Genomic DNA, 22,943 nt, shown 5'->3' on the forward strand with positions numbered 1-22,943 from the left:
TGACTGTGATTTCTCCTCTCTAAACTGTTTCTCAAGCGCGTTCTGTCATCACTGCTGCTGCTGTGTGAATATGTCGTATCGCAACACTGCGGAGACCCGAGGAAAAGCAGGGAGTAAAGTCCTTAATGTCGATCATGGATCAAATGGCGAACAGCTAATATATTTGTGCTGTTTAATGCATTTGAGACATTGTGTTTTCCTCAGTGCATAACTGACATGTAACAGGTATATTTTTAATCTGTAAATGTTAGAAAGTCATGCAAACATATCTATTTTGCTGTCAGGATGGGCGAGGCTTACGCAAGATCAACAAGCGCTGTCAAACAGACGGGACGCAATAGAGTAGAGCAATAATTCTGAGTAAAATATGCATTTTGCTAAAATATTTTTTGTTGGACATTAAATGTCCCTTTTGTACCATTTTAAACCTATACAAGTGTATAGGAAGTATTGTAATTAGTAAATAAAAAGTAAGCTAATACAGTAGCCTACTAAAATTACAAAATTCAAATGAGTTAATGTGTGAGAGTCAGTGGTACTATCATTGTGTTCCTATTGGTCAGTGTTAGAGGAGCTCAGCTTAGCAGGTAAGTAGATAGCAGATAGGTTTAAGTTTATTATCCTTTCGGAAATTATTTTTGTATCTGTGGCAACTCCTCAGTGATTATTTTACATTTATGCATTTAGCAGAAGCTTTTATCCAAAGCGACTTACATTGCATTCAAATTACAGTTTTTTTTTTTTTTCTATCAGCTCTTGCTTTCCCTGGGAATTATTGATCAACAACAATAATTAACAATTACAAACAAAACATCAACAGATTACAAATAATTAGGGTAAATGTACCCATTAAGCACACTTCCATTTTTGACCTCAGATTACAAAAAGAAAAAAATAATTTATTTTCCTAATAAATGTAAATGTCTTCACCAATTGATGTGTTTGTTACTATATATAATTTGAGGTCAATCAGATCATCGCACGCTGAGATATGAGTCTCCATGTGTTCTCTCTGTCTGACGGTCATTTTGAAAACTGTCTAAAAACTTTCACCAAAAGAGGAGCTCCTTAAATGTGTGTGTTTTTTTTTTTTTTTTTATGTTTAAGCCTTTATTTTAGGTAAGTTTCACTACTTATTGTAAAATTAAGAGATTAATGTTTAGACGTTTGCATATTATAACCTGGAACTTGGATGTGGGATATAATTACATTAGATCTAAAAGATAGTTTTAGCGCAGATGCTAAGAACACAGTTAGCTGGCTATCTGTATAAGATTGTGTGCTACGCTAATACAGGTGCTGGTCATAAAATTAGAATATCATGAAAAAGTTGATTTATTTCAGTAATACCATTCAAAAAGTGAAACTTGTATATTAGATTCATTCATTACACACAGACTGATATATTTCAAATGTTTATTTCCTTTAATTTTGATGATTATAACTGACAACTAATGAATCCTCGGGGGGGGGGGGGGGATGCATATGTATTTTACGTCTATTTACGCTTTGATTTGAATGAAAATAGCACATCCTTGTGTTGTGGCTGAATCAGAAGAGCGTACGCAGTTTACATTCAGCGGATAATCTCCAAAATAGCGCTACGGTGACGCGGAGAGACAGAGAGGAGATGGATGTCACAGATCGACCAGGCTCTCACTCCAGCCAATCACAGCGAGCACCCTCACCTGAGTTAATGAGCACACCTGCACATCATCATCACCTTATCAAGTCACTCCATATAACCACACACCTCACAACAGTCAAACGTCTGGTCTCGTTCTTGTTAAGTGGACTCCTGAATGTTATCTCAGCGACCTACCTGTTACTTACCTGCCTGTGAACTTACCCCTTGTGTTTCCTCCGAGTGTTGTGTCCATCCGTGTCCTGGATCCCTGTCTGTCCTCCCTGGAGCTTCACGACGAAACGTCCAGGTGTGTGGTTCCCGATCATCCACGAGTTCCTGTCCGAAAACACCACGGTTCAGTGAGATTATTCTCGTCGCATCATAAAATTCAGATTGAACCACTGATGGCAGATGGACTATCCTGACGATGCTTTTCATACTTTTCTGTGCCTTGACAGTGAGAGTTACTTGGCAGTCAATGGGACAGTCACAAGGACAGTCCGGTTTCCAACTAAAATATCTTACATTGTGTTCAGAAGACAATCAAATCTTTTACGGGTTTGGAATGACATGGGGGTAAGCAGGGCTGGACTGGTAATCGGGCATACCAGGCATTTTCCCGGTGGGCTGACGTAATTTATGGACCGACAGAATGTTTTTTTCATTATTATTATTATTATTTGCCAGGGACCAAAATGCAGGGACAGCGAGCAGCCAGTGGCCCATTGGTTTGTCTCCAGTATTGACAGTGTAAACCACCCAATCACAATGCAAATGCGCTAGACAGAGCGATGAAGTATTTTGCTCTGCCTAAAGAACGCTTCACCGCAACTTCTTCCTCGTTGGCTTTTCCCACGTTTTCACAGCAGCTTTATCAAGAACAGGCTTCCTCTGCGGTGAGTGCGAGCCAAAGAGCCAGGCAGGGGGAGGAGAGGAGAACGGTTGAATCGGTAAAGTGCTTGATAGGGACTCGCAGCGGAGGCAGGCATCTAACCTATCCTAATGTGTGCACATGCCATTAGTGTAGAATACGCAAATACTTTTTAATAAAACGTAAATTCATCCCCCGCGATTTTTTTTATCAAGTCAAGTATGTTCATGGAGGTTTTTTTTTTTAGCAGCAGCAGCAAATCAGAATATTAGAATGATTTCTGAAGGATCATGTGACTGGAGTAATGATGCTGAAAATTCATATTAGAAATCACAGGAATAAATTACATTTTAAAATATATTCAAATAGAAAACATTTATTTTAAATAGTAAAAATATTTCACAGTATTACCGCTTTTGCTGTATTTTGAATCAAATAACTGCAGGCTTGGTAGGCAGAAGAGACTTTAAAAAACATAAAATGGCCAAAAATATCGGCACCCTTGGTAAATATGACCAAAGAAGGCTGTGAAAATTAATCTGCACTATTAATCCTTTTGATCTTTTATTTAAAAAATTCACAAAAATCTAACCTTTCATTGGATAATAAGAATTTAAAAGGGGGTGGGGGGGGGGGTATAATTATGAAATACATTTTTTACTCAAATACACAATGGACACAATTATTGGCACCCCTAGAAATTATTATGAGTAAAATATCTCTGAAGTATATTCCCATTAATATTCACAGTTTTGAGCACTCCAGGGTGATTATGAACATGAAATTATCCAGCCATGGCTTCCTGTTTCACAGAAATATAAATAGGAGGGAAAACAAAGCTCAAATTCCCTTAATCATCCATCACAATGAGAAAAAACAAAGAATATACAGTATTTCTGATCTGCAGCAAAAGATAATTGAGCTTCACAAATTAGTGAAGTGGCTTTAAGAAAAGAGCTAGAGCAGTGAAAAAGCAGTGAAGATGGGTTCCACCATCAGGGAAATAATTAAGAATTTCCACTCAACATAAAATGTTACGAAACTGCCTGGAAGAGGACATGTATCTATATCATCCTAATGCACGGTGAGAAGGAGAGTTTGAGTGGCTAAAGACTCTCCAAGGACCACAGCTGGAGAATTGCAGAAAATAGTTGAGTCTCAGGGTCAGAAAACCTTAAACAAAAATGATCAAACAGCACCTGCATCACCACATGTTGTTCGGGAGGGATTCAAGAAAAATTATCCTAGCTCATCCAAAAACAATCTCCAGCATATTCAGTTATCAGACACGACTGGAACTTCAAATGGGACTGGCTTCTATGGTCACATGAAACTACAAAATTAGCTTTTTAGCAGCAAACACTCAAGATGGGTTTGGTAAACACAGGGATAAAAAGTACCCCATGTGTGAAATTAAATATACTGTATAATGTACAGACTGCTGTATTTGTGATGTTGTGGGCCTATATTTCTGCTGGAGGTCCTGGACATCTTGTTTAGACACATGGCATCATGGATTCTATCAAATACCAACAGATAAAATATAACAAGTGACTGACTCTGTTAGAAATCCTATAATGGGCCATGTTTGGATCTTCCAACCGGACAATAATCCAAACACAAACCTCAAAAAACAACACAAATGGGCCACTGAGCACAAAACCAAGCTTCTGCTGGCCATTGCCGTCCTCTGACCTGAACCCTGTAGAAAATGAGTGAAGTGAACTGAAGAGAAGAAGCACCATGGAGCTGTGAATCTGAAGGATCTGGAGTGATTCTGGATGAAGGAATGGTCTCTGATCTCTTCTCTCTCTCTCTCTCTCTCTCTCTCTCTCTATATATATATATATATATATATATATATATATATATTTATACTTTAATGATTAATATAATGAACATTTAATTTTTGTATTCATTTGCAAAGTATGGTTGAGTATTTTTTTGGTTAAATAGTAAGTTTTAGTTTTTCATTCAAGATCCCTTTTAAAAACTATCAGTTGATTAATTTGTATCAGCTAGCTATCGGTTTTGGTCAAATCCACTATTGGTTGACCTCAAATTTTTATCTGCTAAACAACCAATACCACAAATAACCCCAAAATTTCCATTCTGACCACACTGATTTCCATCCCGACCTTCACAAGGACACTTTATTCAAAGACCAGAAGCAAATAATCACTAATCAAGCCAAACCAGGTGAGTTAAGGAAATAACTTACTAGTCAATCCAAAACATGCTGATAAACTGTCATTGTGTTCTCCTGACTTCATAAGACACAAATGTTAAATATCTAAAACTGCACAATATATAAACCTTAACATATTTATATGGATCCTAACATTACAGAGGATCTTTTGCCGATCATCTAAACACTAGAACATGGGGTTAAAACCTTGTAAAACCTGAAGTAAAGCACCACTAAAAAAGTTTGATTTGGTATTCTTAACCGCGGCTTGTACTGCATGCAATACAGACGAGTATAGTAATTTCTGTCATATTTCCCAGCATTCTCCTCCGAACACTGTGTGCCATGTGCTTTGATGTATGATATGGCCAGCATACTCTGTCTCCCTCCCCTCTGTCCCACACACATATATAAATAACATATATTATAATAGGTAGTTTACACAATAAACTTGAGCAAAGTTTTCAAGATGTGTATACAAAAAAATTGCCGACCCTGTCAGGAAAAATTGTCTGACCTTTCTCACATTTTGTATGAGGAATATTAATTTTTGCCATCTAACAGAAGGCTTAGAGTTGCATATGCTAGATTCAATTAGCTATGTTAGGTAAATCTTTTGTGTATCAGTTTGTAAAATTAATAAATCAGAATTGGGGGTTCAAATTGGGCTCTGGAAAATAGAAAGAACTCACTATTCTAATGCACTTTAGCCATGTGTTTATACAAGGGGTGTTTCCTCCGAGGAGGCAAGGGAGGCAGTGTCTCCTCTCCTCAAAATTGGATGAGAAAATAATTGATTTTACAAAAAAATCAATAATTTTTTTGTAAAATCAATAATTTTTTTGTAAAATCATTTGGAAATCCCCCCCCCCCCCCCCCGAGGATTTCCAAATGATTTTACTGTATTTTTAACTCTCGGTGTCACTCGCATTAACATTGAAAAATAAACATTAAAAACCTAAAAAAAAGTGCCTAATACGTGGCCTATAAACAATTGATATAATGGGGGAGGGGTCAAGCAACTCAAGCAAGCAACACACAAACTGTGCGCAAGAGTTATACACAGGTATAGTGAACATCAGTCAATTCACCATAGAGACTGTGAAAGTAAAAAAAAAACTGACAGCTAACGCTGAGAGACGAATCTACTCTAACATATGCTGATAACGGTATATAATTGTCTTAAATTATCTCGTATATAGTGTAAAACATGAGAAGAAACGTATTTCGCATAATACAGGTTGTTTTTGAAAATCATGAAATAAAGCTGCTCTGAATTTTCATTGATGACTGCAGTGTTAATTCTAATAATGTTAATAATAATTATCATAGGCCTATAATTCATTGTATAAATTAATAGACCTGTTTTAAAAAAATCTTTTTAAATACAGTTTCAATGAGGAGTAAGCTACAGCCTACTTTATTATCCTCACAGCACATCATGCGGTGATGCGCTATAAAATTATTGCGGGGCAATAATTTCATGTAAATTATTAGTAAAAGTACTCTAATAATAATAATAGGCTTAATAATAAGAAGAATGTAACAGGCCTACATTAATTGGAAATGCTAAATCCTCTCAATTTTGCCAATTTTTGCAACACAGTCTCATCCCAATCCGTCACGTTGAAGCTTGGTCAGGACCGTTTTGCATCGCTTTTTGACACTCAAGGTACCCCTTTAGCGTCACTTTTCGACGTGAAGGGTCCTCTGTTGTTTTAAATAGGAAACCCTAAGCGTCCATATGCTGACGCGATACTGGGAATTTTATTGTCATAATTAAATTATATATTGGGTAATGACATTATTTATTAATAATAAATAATAATTTGTTTTATTTGTCACATACACAATTATACAGAGTATAACCAGCAGTGAAATGTGTGCTAATGCTGCGGCGCCCGGGGAGCAGTTGGGGGTTCAGTGTCTTGCTCAAGGGTCTCACCTCGTGGTCGTGGTATTGAGGGTGGAGAGAGTGTTGATTATTCACTCTCACCCCCTACAATCCCTGCCGGACCTGAGACTCGAACCCACGACCTTCGGGTTACAAGTCCAACTCTCTATCCATTAGGCCACGACTGCCTAGGAGTGTGATTTTTCAATGTAAACAGTCAAAACTGTTTTATTTATTTTACATTATTTACACATTTATGAGCACATAACCCAACCCCTGCCCCTAAACCTACCATCTGTCAATAAAACACAAGATATATCAGGCAGATACAACTACCGTCATAATTTATTTAAAAAGTAATAATATTCCGAGTCTTCCGAGGCAAAACGATTGATTTGTGAGAGGACAGAACAGACGTGATCGCCGTCTCCGTCCACCGTGAAGACTTCCTGTGTGCTGCCGCAGTCTGTGCGCGAATTAAAAAAATGCCTCCAGAATTAAGCCTTACGTCAGCTTTGGTTGTGAAATGCCATTGGCTCTTGCGTGTTTCATGATCGATTGAAAGTTGTGAAAAGCAACTTTTCGCTGTTGTGAAAAGCTATTGGAGTATCTTTTTTAATCAGATGTGAGTGCATTAATGGAGCGGGATCATTTTCAGCTATTAAAACCTGGTATAAAGACTTCGTATGCAACACAACTTGTTTGTAATCGTTTTATACTGCTTGTTTATGGTCAGTTTATGCAATAAATACCTGTGACTGCACGTATATTTGCCTTTATGTGTTTTATATTGTTCAGAGGTGGGTAGGTTTAGGTAGCTCCACAATGAAAGCAAAAATGTATATATAATTATTTATATTTTTTTACAAATATATGCAAACCATTAAATTAAGACAAACAACTGAAAAAATGGAGGACCCTTCACATCGAAAAGTGATGCTAAAGGGATACCTTGAGTGTCAAAAAGCGACGCCAAAACGGTCCTGACCAAGCTTCAATATGTGACGAGTTGGGATGAGACTGTGTTGATTTTTTTTATGCTTATCTCTGGCTATCATTGACACATGATATCATGCAAATCAGCACAGTGAGGTTATCACCCGCAACGTGTGCCCATGTGGAAATAGATTTATGAATTGTAAAAAAAGAAAGAAAGAAAAAAAAGTAGTTTTTATTGAATTGAAAAAAATAATAATAAACTTTCTCCTTTTCTATGTTTGTTCATAAATTATATTACTTTGTAAGTGTCATATTTGGCAGTTGGCATTAGTATATTACTAATAACAGTGGCAAATGAGAAGTTTAATACCACAGGAGAAAAGTAAAATATAATTTTATATCTTTTTAGAAGTTGCTGTATATAAAAAAAACTGATAGCTAAAATTTAGGAGTTCATTACTTTCTCTCAATTTAATTAGTTTTTTTAGCACCCCCTCTAAACTGTTAAGCCCCCCTTAGCACCCCCAACAAAAAAATCCTGGAGCCGCCACTGCCGATCAGAGTATATGAGCGGAGTGGAGCATCAACGATTTGTGAGATATTGTGAGATATAAACTCGCAATTTTGAGTTAAAGTCCAGTTTTGAGGGGGTAAAAAGACTGATATGTTCTCAGAATTGCATTTATATCTCAGAATTATGACTTTTTAACTCGCAATTACGAGTTTATATCACACAATTCTGAGAAAAAAAGTCAGCTGGTCAGCTGAAAATATTCAGAAGGAACAAATAAATTCCTTGAGGAATATAACTTCCCGCTCATGTCCACTACAATCATCGTAGCCTTCACATTCTTTCTGATTTGAGTGATCCTTTCCTATCTAGGTAGCTAAACATAGGCTATTTAACATGTAAATTCTTGCTAAATATGCAGTTATATTATGGGTCGTTGGCATGAATTATACTCATGATGGTGGTGGAGCGCTCTTGGAGCGAGTGAAAACCACGACGCTCCAACTTTTAAAAAATCTGCTCCTCGCTCCATTCAAAATCACACCGCTCCACTCACATACTGTGATTGTGAGTAACTGTTGCTGTCATGACAGATCTATTTCAGAACCAGCCGCTATCAAAATAATCTGGCTTCGGGCGCGGGCCAGATATTATTGCTGGCGGGCCACTGTTGCCGACCACTGCCCTACACCGTTTACTATTTGATGAAACTCTCATAGTTAATGAAGCCCAAGTGCCACCTACAGGCCTGTTATGTGAAGTGGGCTGGAGAAATGATGACGTGAAAGGACTTTATTATTTTACCATTTTTGATAATTATGCAGCATTATGAAAGTGTCTTATGCTCATCAAGCCTGCATTATTTGATAAAAAATAATAAGAATGTTTTTCTATTTTAATATACTTTAAAATATAATTTATTTATGTGATTTAAAGCTGAATTTTCAGCATCATTACTCCAGTCTTCAATGCATGGTCCTTCAGAAATCATTCTAATATGCTGATTTAATATAAATGTTGGAAACAGTTGTGCTGCTTCATTTTTGGCTTTTGCTTTTTATTTTTATTTATTTATTTTGGAAACTGTGATACTTTATGGGGGTTAATTGATAAATAAAATTGAAAAAGAACAGCATTTATTCAAATTAGAGATGTTTTCTAACAATATTGAGCTTTACTATCACTGTTTCTATCAATTTAACAAATCCTTGCTGAATAAAAACTAATTTCTTAAAAGCAAAAATGACTGACCACAAGCTTGAATGGTAGTGCATATTGTTGCGAAAGTTATATTTGAAATAAATGCTGTTCTTATTTTACTTTATTATTCATCAAAGAATCCTGAAAAAAGTATGACTGGGTTCCAACATTGTTAATAAATCAGCATTGAATAAAATGCATTTTAAAGTATATTAAAATTTTGTGACTTATAGCAAAAGTATTAAATAGTAATGTATCCAAACTTTTTACATATCATTTTTATTTATTTATTTTTTTTTTTTCACATTTGCGCCCCTACCCCTGAGGAACTCTCTGCACGTCCCTATTCAGGTGCCACGGAACACGCACTATTTTACAGATTAAAAATAAAAGAATAATAAATTATAAGGTAAGGTAGTAAATTAGTGTAGAATAGCACTGTTTGATTGCTCATGTGCATCAGTCTGAGTGTAAGCGGAGATGTTCAGGCAGGTGAAAACTGTTTGGTTAACGGTGAATATTGACCTATCATGGGTCCTGTTGCCTTGATGTAATTATTGACAGCTAGGGGGCATGCTCCGCTCTGAATGCATTTTCAAATCCACGACTGAAACTATATTCATCGCAGGGTATTTAATGAAAATGCAATTGAAACGTCATATGTAAGTGTCAATGCATTTAAGAAACATAAAAGACATTTAAATCACCATTTTGCTACACTTTTGCTGCACCTTTGGCTCAGAATGCATTTTGAAATTCTCATTGCATTTTGCTACAATTATCCCGCGGTATCATGATGAAAATGCAATCCCAAGTGTCCTACCCCTAAATCTAAATGCATTTAGGAAAAACAGCATTTAAATTATAATTTTGCTACAGTTTTTGCTTGGACATGTTAAAATCTAATCAATTTGGGTAATACATTTTCATTTTAATTTTGCAACTTTTTAAGTTTTTAATTTGCATATAAAACTAGTGTAAAAAATGGCAAATTTAAATTATATAATTGAATTTTCATTTTCATTTTGCCCTAAATGTTGCACATATGAATGGGAAAATGTAAATTCAATTACATACAGTAAATACATTGCCATTTTGCATATTACATTTCAAATTGAATTTAGCTACACACATGCTTCCATAATGTTGAGGCTCTTAAAGCATTTGAAAAAAAAAATTCATAGTTAAACTGCATATTTTTCACATTCTGGCTCAAAACAGACCCAAATAAGGGTTAAGTTTATCAATCTTTCAGTTTAAAATTTTTCAAATTTAAGAAAATGAAAAAAAAAAAAATTGATCTCAGACTTTTAAACCACTAGCATAAAAGCTGCACCATTTGCCATACTCAGTAAAAGCAAAAACAAAACAAGCCGACTTTTTCATATATTTCAAACAAGATTTTGAGTCAAGCAGCAACTAAACTATTACTTGTCTCTTATAAAATCATTTAAATCCATTACAGTGTAGCTGATGCTGTTTTTATTGTATGGGTTTTGTCAACACTACACTACTGATAATGCTATGTTTATCATTTTAAATGATGCATATGTTTTTTTATTATTATTATTTTGTTATTTCTGTACTCTAAATTTCAATGGAAAGGGCCAAGCACACACCTACCAGCATTTGCATAGGAAAATAACTGCTGAAGACTCACTTTTTTATTTAATTTTTTTTTGCATTATCTGAATAAAGTTTTGCATGATCTAAAAACACACTCTACTAATCACAAATACAAAGTATTTACACAAACACAGCTCACCTGAAAACTAACAAAGAAACACATTTCTACAGTTTTGCAAATCCAAACACGATTAAAAGCATGGCTTCAACCAAACATTTATGTGACTTTATTCCGGTGCACAATATAAATGGAAGAACTGATCAAATGTAAATGTGTACATTGAATGCAATACAAGTTGGTTTTGACAGAAGTGCCTGCCAATGCATACATGTGAATGTAAAGTTAATTTTAGATGACAATTTTAAAAGGAGAATGGATCTTCTGGATAAAAACATCTGTAAATGTTTCTACATGAAGTGATGCTGTTAGTTTTGCATAGACTTGTGAATCACGTTGTCCTTCATTTACATGATCCACAAGGACATTTAAACTGAAAAATAAAGTTATATTAAGATTACACACACCACAAAGCCTCCCAAAAACAGAGTGATAGCACCCCGCTTTAAATCAATTTGTTTATCTATGATTTAATCAGGTCCAGATTATGTGAAAGATACATGCTGGCTCTTATACCACTTAGACAATTGTGACTACTGTCATCTGTCTAATGTATTAAATCAGATTTATGTGTGATCAGCCAATGAGCATCTTCAATCATTCCCTGAGATCAATCTGAGGTCATTCATTTGCAGATACAAAATCAAGGAACATTGAATTAATACATATATAGAGACTGTACAATGAATTTTTGTGATGTTCTTGTATATTAAACTAATAGATGCTGTCATTCAAAGGTTGAGTCTAAGAACAAAGAGGACTCGCATTATAATTGGTGTCCTTAGATGATCCACCAAAAGACACCGGAAGGAGGAGCTGCACAATAATAGTAAACAGCACTTTGCATATCTGACTGTGAAATTACCTTCTTAACGTAATGAACCCATTTAAAGCGCACGAGATTGGGAACTTCAGAAACGTCCTGAGAACTCGCTATCACTGAAGGTAAGCCAACATTTCATCAGTCCATTCTTAGTGTTATTTCAGAAAGTATGAACAGTTATGCTGAATTACTACTTCTAAATTATTCACATCACATTGCTGTACCAGGTAATGACAGTTGCATCAGCCGATTTGTATTTATTTATTTATTTTTATAGGGTAAACGTACCTTTAAGTTCAACTAAAAAAACAACAACACTGAGCTTAATTGGAGCAGTAACAATTTTGGTAACGCTTTAGATTACAGCCCACAATGTACCGCGTAATTAAACAGAATTTACAGCGTACCCATTTGTAACTACATAGTACCTCCACAGTACCTACTCAAAGGTACAAGGGAACAATATGCAATGTTTGGGTAATAAGGGGGTAATGACTTGGAAAATTAAAAGTATTTATACTGTTAGTATTTCATAAGTAATGCGTAACCTTTCTAAGATTATGTGGTATGCATGACGTACTGTGTTTGGCAACAATATTATGATTTAGAACAAGTTGCCTTATTGTAATGACATAAAATATATGATGCAATATATTTTACACTACATACTGAGTACTTATTGTATTATTACAACATATATTGATACAAATAGTATGCCTATACTATAATATAGTATAATTTAGTAATTATAGCAAATTTAAAAGCCACCATTGTCGAGATGACTAAAGTATGGGGAAATTTTTCTGCTATGATTTGGTTTAAAAATTGATATGAAAATTTGCCTGATAAAAAAGCATTGCATATGGTCATCTCAGCAGCGAATCATGTCCGTTGAGGTGCAGTAGTGGAAAACTAGATTACCTGTTTCCAGCTGCTCCCAGGATATAGCATATACATATACCATCATAATACACATGTACATTTACAGAATTGATGTTTTTTAGATAGCTGTAGTGCTGTTGGTGCACTTGAGCTTCCGTATGTGGTTTGAGGCAAGTAGAATACAATGTACTACAACATTTTTCTTAACTACTATGCAAACACACACCCTTGTTACGTGGAGTTACTGTGTAAGTGTAACCTCTGCGGGCTGTAATCTAAAGTGATGCCTTGTTACCCTCTTGTTACGTGTAGTTACTGTGTAACAGTAATCAATTTTAGTTATGCTACAATAGATGTGCTTCAAAGTTATTAAAAATGAACTGTATTGCATAGTTAAATGCAAGGTCTAAAGACCTTAAGTTAAATAAATATAATTTTTAAATTATTAAAAATAATTTGTATTATTTAACAAAATTTTAACAGATCTTTTCCAAGACCAGAATGCAGAAAAAAACAAACTTATACAAAATACAAAGAAAAATAAACACACACACACACAAACTCGTGTTCTACATTTATTTTTAATAGGCATATTATCCATTTTTCCTTTCAGCTGTGGGCAGGAGTCTGCAAATTTCTGGAGATCTTTTGCATATGCTTGCAAAATTGTCCCTGCAGTATATGAGGGAGCAGAAAAGTCCTCCCCCTCTGATGCAGTTTTCACCTGTGATCACAATTAGAGAAAAATACACTGCAACAAAAACAAAACAAAAAAAACTGTTAATACATGTCAAGTTTGCATAATGTAAAGAAGTGTTGCACAAAGATTATATTTAACCAAATATATAAAATAAGGACTTCTGTGAGGACTCACAGCAATGTTTCAAGGAAAATCTGTAAGAGTTGCCAACACTGTGATATGTTAAAGCAATAAATAATAAATTAACAAAGGACTACAAAAGTACACAAGTAACTGAAAAATAAAAATAAGAACATAATAGTATAACAAAATAGAGAATATGAGACTGTAACGGGGCAAACGAGACGTGAGACGTGCGAATCCAAGTGCAAGCTTTTATTTACAGGCATGGTCAATAACAGGCAGGGTCGAATACATAGAAAATTTCTGAGTTCATGACAGGCAGGGTTAAGATTTCACAAATGGCCCCTAGAGGCGCAACGCAACAGTCATGAAGTTCACCCATAACCCCCTCAGTTGTGACTGATGGGACTGGTAATTCACAACCAGCCTCCTCGGCTGACTCAGGGCAGGACAACAGTTTATAGGCTGTGACATGGGCAAAACAAGGTTCATTAAATGGCCTCCGTAGCCAGTTCAAAGGAAGGCGAGGATTCACAGATGGTCTCTATAGCCGTGACAGGGCAGGACGAGGATTCATAAACGGCCTCCATAGCCGTGACAGCCATATAGAGAGGGCAAGACAGAAGAGTACTCAAGTAAACAGGCGTGGTCGGCGATCGGCGTACAATATCCAAAGGGCTTGACAGAAGGGGTAATCCAGGTATATGAGCAGTAGTTCAAGAGAGGAGTAAACAGAGTCCAAATGGCAAGGCAAAGGGTAAATCCAGGAAACACGGGCAAGAATCAAAACGAGAAAAACACACAAGGCAAGACTATGACAACAAAGTGGGTTCCGTATCGTAGCTAAAACTAGGAGAGTTATACATGCAGAACAATACTGGAACTAAACAGAAAAACACAGAATGGCTCGGTAAGGAAGCTAACACTAGGGGAGTGAAACGCAATACAATACTCGGCAGAGAGGAAGAGGAAGTCCATGATTTATGTAGAGTGTGTGATCAGTGCAGTCAGCTGTGTGACCAGTGCAATCAGCTGTGTGTCGTCAGTGCAATGGATGATGGGAATTGAGGTGGCGTGAAACAGTAGTGTGGTGCAAGAGTCCATGTGGTGAGCGAGTGACCTCTGGTGGTGAGTTAACGAAAGTTCATGGCCAGGATTCGTGACAGCGACATTCAGTAGGTGACAGTGAACTCCACTCTGATGGGCTCCAATTCACCTTAACCCCTGGGTATACCCTGTACCTTACGAAAAATGTTTAACTATGTTTACACCAAAAAGAAACATTGTTACTATAGTTAAACCATGGGCACCACAAAACATCCATGATTGTGCTACAAAACCTGTGGTTAAAACCTCTTCAGCCCTGTTGCATATTTTAGCATTTTGGAATTTTAAAAAAAGTGCCCCACAAACATTGGAGAACATTTATAAAAAAATTGTAATATAGTTCATATAAAGTGGGACCGGGTAAGGTTAGGGACAGGTTTGGTGGTGTGGCAGGTGGGTTAAGGAGTAAGGGATGGTTCAACAGTGTAATTATAAATGCAATTACAGAAATTAATTACAGATGTAATTATATGCAGGTATTTTTAAAATATACCGTAAGTACAATGTAAAAAAAATTATGTACACAATATGCAAAAAGTGCATAGTACCAAATTATTAATTTAAATTTTCACGGCCACTCAATATAAAGAGGGACTGAAAACCCTCTAAATTTTAAACCATTGTGTTGTTTTAATGTATTTGTTCATAATTTTATGACAAACACAAATGAAAAAATCCCTGACAAGTTACTCACCCGTATGTCATCCAAGATGTTCATGTCTTTCTTTCTTCAGTCGCAAAGTTTTTTTTTGAGGAAAACATTCCAAGATTATTCTTCATACAGTGAACTTTTATGGTGGCCAGTCCAGTGGATTGAAGATTAAAAATGCAGTTTCAATGAAGCTTCAAAGGGATCTACACGATCCCAGCTGAGGAAGAAGGGTCTTATCTAGCGAAACGATCGGTTTAACGCTCCTCTTGTCTACCCTGATAGCACACATACATCTTGGAGACATCTATTTGATGTCTGCATTTACATCTGCAAGACGTATTTTTACATCTGCAAGATCGTGTTTGCTCATCTGCAATATGTCTATAGGACGTTTCCTTTTAGATGTCAAATAGACGTCTATTAGATGTCTTTAAGATGTTTATGATTTAAAACTGACATCTGAAAGACGTCTGCCAGACGTTTGTAGACAGCAGATGCTTTCCATATCAAGAGATCTTTAACAGACATCTTGCAGACATACCTGTGCTATCTGGGTAGGTCTGCGTGAACTGTGTTTTTTCCCGGTTCATGACAGTTGGGGTATGTCGAAAAACTCCCATCTCATTTTCTCCTCCAATTTCAAAATCATCCTATATCGTCCTATATCGCACAGTTTTTATACAGGGCATTTGACCTTCCTTGTATATTCACTTTGTAAACTTCTGCAGCGATGTAGGGCGATTTTGAAGTTGGAGGAGAAAATGAGATGGGAGTTTTTTGACATACCCCAACTGTCATGAACCGGGAAAAAACACAGTACCCATACCCTTATCTGGAATTGAACTCAGGAGCATTCATATTGCTTGTAGGTGTTACTAGACTTTGAGTGAAGGTAACCTGTGGCAAATTCAATTGAATGGGTATGGTTTGTAAAGGCACACGGTCTTAATAAAAGGTCCAACAGCTCATAATGCATATCAGAGTAAAAACCAAACCCTGGGGTCAAAAGAACAGTCTGTAGAGCTCAGAAACAGGTTTGCATCAAGCCACATACCTGGGGAGGAGTCCGGAAAAAACTATTCTGGAGATAGGAGAAACCTACAGAAGGACAAACACCACTGCAACACTCCACCGATCTGGGCTTTATGGCAATGCGGCAAGACTCAATCCTCTCCTCAGTGAAGACACATGAAAACACACTTAGAATTTACAAATCAGACCTAAAGGACACTCACACTCTGAGAAACAAGATTCTCTGGTCTGATGAAACTCAATTCTAAGCGTCATGTTTGAAGGAAACCAGCTGCTCATCACCTGCAGAGTATCTTCTCAAAAGTAAAGTGTGCTGGTAGCAGCCTCATGCTGTGGAGCTGTTTTTCAGCGGCAGGGACTGAGAGACTCATCAGAGTAGAAGCAAAGCTCAATGCACCAAAATATTGAGATCCAGTCCAGAGCATTCAGAACCTCAGACTGGCAGAAGGTTTACCTTCCAACAGGACAGTTTAATTTAAACTGCAACAATAGTATATTAGGGAACACTTTTTTTTAAGGTCTTTATTTTTTTTTCAGAGACAAAACCACTGGCAAAACGATGGACCAAATTTGGCTTCAACTCCTTTCTCTTTCAGGTAAACCGCTGTGCAGAATATTACAATAACATTAAAATTTGAAACAAAATTACAAAACAAAGAAATAAAGGAAATTAGATCAAATGACTAAATTCAAATATTTTTGCTGTTTTACATGAAGTGATTGACAAAACGTGGTGTGAAAAAAAACAAAAAAAACATACATACATACACACAGGACATTTATGACAGGATCAAAAAATAAACTAAATAAGCTATAATATTATTGGGAAATGCACTTTTTATCCAGCAAAGGATGTCAATGCACTGATTGCTGTTGAGTGATATTAAAATCAAATTCTTGTTTAGTCTTGGTTGAACTATATTTAAGAATTAAGGCAAGTTTAACTGGGTAAAGATGAGCTAACAGATAATCACCATTCTCCCCTGTGGATTGTTAATGTTAAGAATTTAAAATATTTTGTATTAGTTTTCTGAATTGATGTGTTTAGCTATACAAATAAGACTTTATTAAAGATGCACTAATTTAAAAAAATATAAAAAAAAAGAAAATTCCAGAACATAAATCTGAACATTGGATAAAGCCAGGTTATTTTGTTGATGTTAATGGTTTTTACAGATGTGATTTTGGGTTTCTCTTTTATCACGCGATACATCCGAAAATACTGGCAACAGCCAGAAAACAAATGTATTTTCACCATGTTTTAGAAATAAGATGGTATAAAAACTTTTAGAAAAAAAAAGAAATGTGAACGAGAACAAACCCTTTCAGAATATAGCGAGGAATAAAACTGCTAAGTTTGGTGTCTGTAAATGTTGCTGAAGTGGAGATAAACTCATAGTGAGAAAACGGCCTTTAAAGTTTATAACTGAAACCTACAGATGCAAATAAATAAAGTGCAATAATAAAAACAGGCAAATGACATATGAACAAACCCTTCTTTAAAAGATTATAGATAGGTATAAAACTGTACATTATGGTGTATATAAGTGTTTTTGAAGTGGAGAAAAAGCCTCTATAAAAGATATGGATTGAAATTGAAATCTACAGATGCAAGTAAATAAAGTGTAAAAAACAACAACAAAAAAACACACACATTTAAGTGTATTTAGGAGGTTTTCGGTCCACTAGCCTGAAACAACATTTTATGAAATACCAAAATTGAACAGCTCAAAACTGACCAAGGTGTTTAAAAAAATAAAAAAGTAAACAAAATAAAAAGAAAGTTTCTGCCCATAGCATCTTGCCTTAATATCAAGTACTGTGACACTTTAAGAAACAAAACAAAAGATACACAAACAATGAGACAAATAAAAGCCAGTAAAATGGCAACATTTAAGGAGGAGACTGGGAAAAATAAGAAGCTGATAGAAAGAACTTTATTCTCTTGCAGGACTGCTGTCACTAACTCTGTGTATACAACAAGAGTATATTCTGATCAAGCAGTCTATGACGTGGGGAAATGCACAGAGTTACTGCAGGACACACCATATTGATCTGGCCACCGTTCAAACTGATGAAGACTGGACGAGTCTGAAAGAAGCTGCAGATGAAAAACAGTTCTCTTCATACGCCTGGATTGGACTGTTCAACGACATCAACGGCTGGCGCTGGTCTTACAACGAGGAGAGTCTGGTGTTTGAGTCCTGGGCTTTGGATCAACCAAATAACTACGATGAAGGAGAGGAGTGTGTCGCCTCAACTTTTGATGGAAAGTGGCTTGATTTCTCTTGTACCAGTGAAAGATATTTCGTGTGTTATGATGGTGAGAATCATGCACAATCACTCTTTACTGATGGTCATTAATTCAGTGTATGCATGAAAAAACTAAGAAATATGGGTGGGTCATATGTAAACAACTCTTAGAGGTGTGAATTTGATTTGATTACATGATGTGTTGCATCCTCAAATTTTCAATATTATGGCACATTGCTACATTTTCATATACATTTCATATCAAATGTATTTTGTGCATTTTTATTACATTTTAAAAGTGTAATTTTATTAATTTTTTTTCAAAATAATTACAAATTAATAATAAATATAAATTATATTTAATATAAAATAATTGTTAAGAATTTAAAGGAATGGTTCACACAAAAATAAAAATTCTGTCATTAATTACTCACCGTCATGTCGTTCCAAACCCGTAAGATCTTCGTTCATCTTCAGAACACAAATTAAGATATTTCTGATGAACTCCAAGAGCTCTCTGACCCTCCATAGACAGCAAGGATCCTAACACCATCAAGGCTCAGAAACGTAGTAAGAACATCGTTAAAATGGTCCATGTGAAATCAGTGGTTCAACCGTAATTACACAAAGCTACGAGAATACTTTTTGTGCGCAAAGGAGGCAAAAATAACAAGGTTATTCAATAATTCTTCTCATCCGCATCACCCTGGTGCCAGAGTATCACGACACATGTGCATGCTTTGCTCCGAACGTAAACAAAGAGCAGCGCATGTATTTTCTATGTCAGCAGCATCATGCACATGCGTTGTTTACGTGCAGGAAAAGCTTGCATATGCGTCAAACCACTGATTTCACATGGAACATTTTAACAAAGTCCTTGCTACATTTCTGGCGTCGCATTTATAAAACTCTCTGTAGACTTCCTCCTAAAAGTGTACTGTAACACAGTTCATAGAACGGGAAGAAGGAGGCGGGAACCAGCAAACATTTAAGAGTTTAATAATAAAAATAAACAAACACAAAAGTAAAGCGGCAGCCCCTCACTGATGACTGCTGCACACAAAACACAAAATAATATTTCTCATTACACAAGATCTGTAGTTTTAAGGATGAGTTATTGTGCACCTATAGCACTCCTCGCTGTCATTAAAACATAGCATGCCACAGGAAAACCATAGACAGTGGAAGCTGCATTCACACTAATGCACAGATCTATTTCCACATATCAGATGTTTTGTCTGGTTCTGAAAACATAACTGACTGTGTTTACATCAACTTTGTATCATAAAAGTATTTGGAGACGTAAGTGCATTTAACCGCAGCCGCTTCAGAACAAACAAACACAGAGCGGATGTGTAAGTCTGTCAGTATATGAGTTCCGTGCATCTAACATGTACTGCATTCGAAACGGCATAAATGAAAGCCTATCTTAAGGAAAACAATGAAATAATGACAAGTGGAAGCACACACTGTCAAGCAATGCGCACATGTCTCACAGCGAATATTCTATGCAAATGAAGCCCGACACGATTCTCTATTGCACACATGTGTCACTAAGTTTGGTTTTTCCAAAATGTGCCCAGATCTCGGATTTAAAAATAGTAGGTGCATTTTTTAATACTCAGTTTGGTGTTTTGCCTCCTTCCACCAAGAAATCGCAAGAAACACATTGAATTAAAAGTGACATTTTGAAGTAGAAAAACAAAAACAATATTTTTGCACAAAACGCACTACAATAATTTTAGTTCCCTATCTGTCGGTCACTACGAGTTATGTCGTGACGACATTAGGGGATTTACTTGGAAGCCCCGACTGCCTCTGATAAGAGAAAACGCCAATGAAATTTGGCTAGTGGATTTTGCATACCTGAGCCACTCCCCGTGCATACGGGTATAAAAGGGCGACAGGTGCATCCACTCATCAGATTTTTGCTTCGGAGCCGAGTGGATGAGAAGTCTTGCGATCTGCACAAAGCCTTCTGCCTCAAAAAAGAGTTTGTTCCTGGGTGGCGTCACGGTGCAGACAGCGGTGTCCCTGCAGCAGCGATTCCCCTGGGCACTTCACCTGAAAGAGCAAATTTCTAAAACACTGGGCGGTTCGCGTCTTTTTAAAGATGCCGTTCCGTCCGTGTTCTCTTGGTTGCGGTCGCTTCCTGTCCTCGGATGACGGTCACGAGCGTTGTCTTCAGTGTCTGGGCATCCAGCACGCTGAAGATGCGTTTGTGGATGAGTCATGCGCCTGTTGTGGGCGTATGAACATGGCAGCGCTGCGATCTCGCCTTTCCTTTCTGAAAGGATTGGCACCCTCTGCCGCCACCCGTCCCGGTCTCTCTGGCTCGAGCAGAGGACCGCCGGCTGGCGCTCTGGGAGATCTAAGGGTGACAGTAAGAGCTTCTCCGCCGGGCACGTCCCCGCGGACCTCTTACTCCTCCCGCAGCGCTTGTTCCGTCCGGTTCCCGAGTGATTTCGCTGGTTCGCCTCACGGGGTCGCCAGCATTTCATTCGGTGCGCCGCCCGAGGATCAGATGTCGATCGCGGCATCGGGGGATGGGCTTTCGTCCTCTGAGGATGAACGATCGGCGGGGCTGCCCCCCTCGGGTGTTGTCGCCACTGCCGATCCGGACCCAGAGCTGACGGCCATGCTTGCCCGGGCAGCCGTGAGTATCGGGCTGGAGGTCAACAGACCGCCCAGTCCCGAGCCCTCGCGGCTGGATGATTGGTTCATCGGCGCAAAACGCGACCAGCGGCCGCACTTTGCCCCGGTGCCTTTCTTCCCGGAGGTGCATGAGGAGCTGACGAAGTCGTGGACGGCCCCTTTCACAGCCAGAAGCCGCTCGTCTCCCTCCTCCGTCCTCACTACCCTCGATGGCGGGGCGGCCAGGGGGTACGTGGATATTCCCCAGGTGGAGAGAGCGGTTGCGGTGCACCTGTGCCCGCAAAACGCCGCCACCTGGAGGAATCGTTCGCGTCTCCCGTCCAAAGCCTGTAAGCTGACGGCCGCACTCGCCGCCAAGGCCTACAGCGCTGCGGGCCAGGCCGCCTCCGCCCTGCATGCCATGGCCATCCTGCAAGTTCACCAGGCCAAGGCACTAAAACAAATGCACGAGGGTAGTCCCGACCCGGGGTTGATGCAGGAGCTGCGCACGGCGACTGACTTCGCTCTCCGGGCGACGAAAGTCACGGCGCGGTCCCTCGGGAAGGCGATGTCCACGTTAGTGGTCCAAGAGCGCCATCTCTGGCTCAATCTGGCCGAGATGAAGGACGTCGACAAAGTACGCTTTCTCGACGCCTCCATCTCCCAGACGGGGCTATTTGGCGACACTGTCGAGGGTTTTGTCCAGCAATTCTCGGCAGTACAGAAGCAGACGGAGGCAAGTCAGCACATCCTCCCTAAACGGCGGGATGCTCCAGCTGCCACCGCTGGCCCAAGGGCCAGGCCCCAGTCTGCTGGTCGCCGTGGGCGCCCTCCTGCGTCCTCCAGAGCTGCTCCGCCCCGTGCTGAGTCGTCACCTAGGCCGGTGCGTCGAGCCTCTCGCAGGAGTGCGGCGCCCCCTGCACCTCAGCCGGCCGCCAAGTCCTCCAGGAAGACGACAAAGCGGCCCTGACGCGCACAACCCGGAGATGGAGGAATTTGCTCTTTCCCAGGAGACGACGAGGCTAGCGTCGCTCCTTCCCCCGGAGGAGGGCCGGGTGGAGAATCCTGTGTTTTCTTTTCTTTCTGTTCCGCCACTGGCTCAAGGGCCAGTGGTACCCACATTGTCAAAGAAAGAGCAATTTCCCTTTCCTCCGGGTTCCCAGGTCTGCGGGCTGACAGTGTGCGACGCACTGCCTCCTCACTCTCACCCGAGACCCATATTGCCAGTGGCCAAGAGAGTGCGGTCTGGGGACGCGATGCCTCCCCGCGCACCTCTAGCCAGTCCCCCCGGGGACTCAGGGAGTTTTGTGGGGATGAGTCAGAACGCACCGCCTTCTGTTCCATCCAACCTTACTCCCCCTCGCTGCACCACTGCGGGCACGTCGATTGTGCCTTTGGTGCCACTTGCACGGTATCTGGGGGCGTGGCTTGCGCTACCCAGCCCGTCTTGCTGGCTCATTCGCACAGTTCGACTCGGCTATGCGATTCAGTTCGCCAGGCGGCCTCCCAGGTTCAGTGGCATCCTCGAGACTTCGGTGGCAGTCCGAGATGCACCTGTCCTGCGCGAGGAGATTGCTGTCCTTCTGGCAAAGGGTGCAATCGAGCCGGTCCCTCCAGCCGAGATGAGGCAGGGGTTTTACAGCCCCTACTTCATCGTGCCCAAGAAAGGCGGTGGCCTCCGGCCAATCCTGGACCTGCGAGTCTTGAATCGGGCCCTACACAAGCTCCCGTTCAAGATGTTGACACAGAAGCGCATCGTCAAA

The sequence above is a fragment of the Barbus barbus genome (genome assembly GCF_936440315.1).
Source record: "Barbus barbus genome assembly, chromosome: 1".
Lineage (NCBI taxonomy): Eukaryota > Metazoa > Chordata > Actinopteri > Cypriniformes > Cyprinidae > Barbus > Barbus barbus.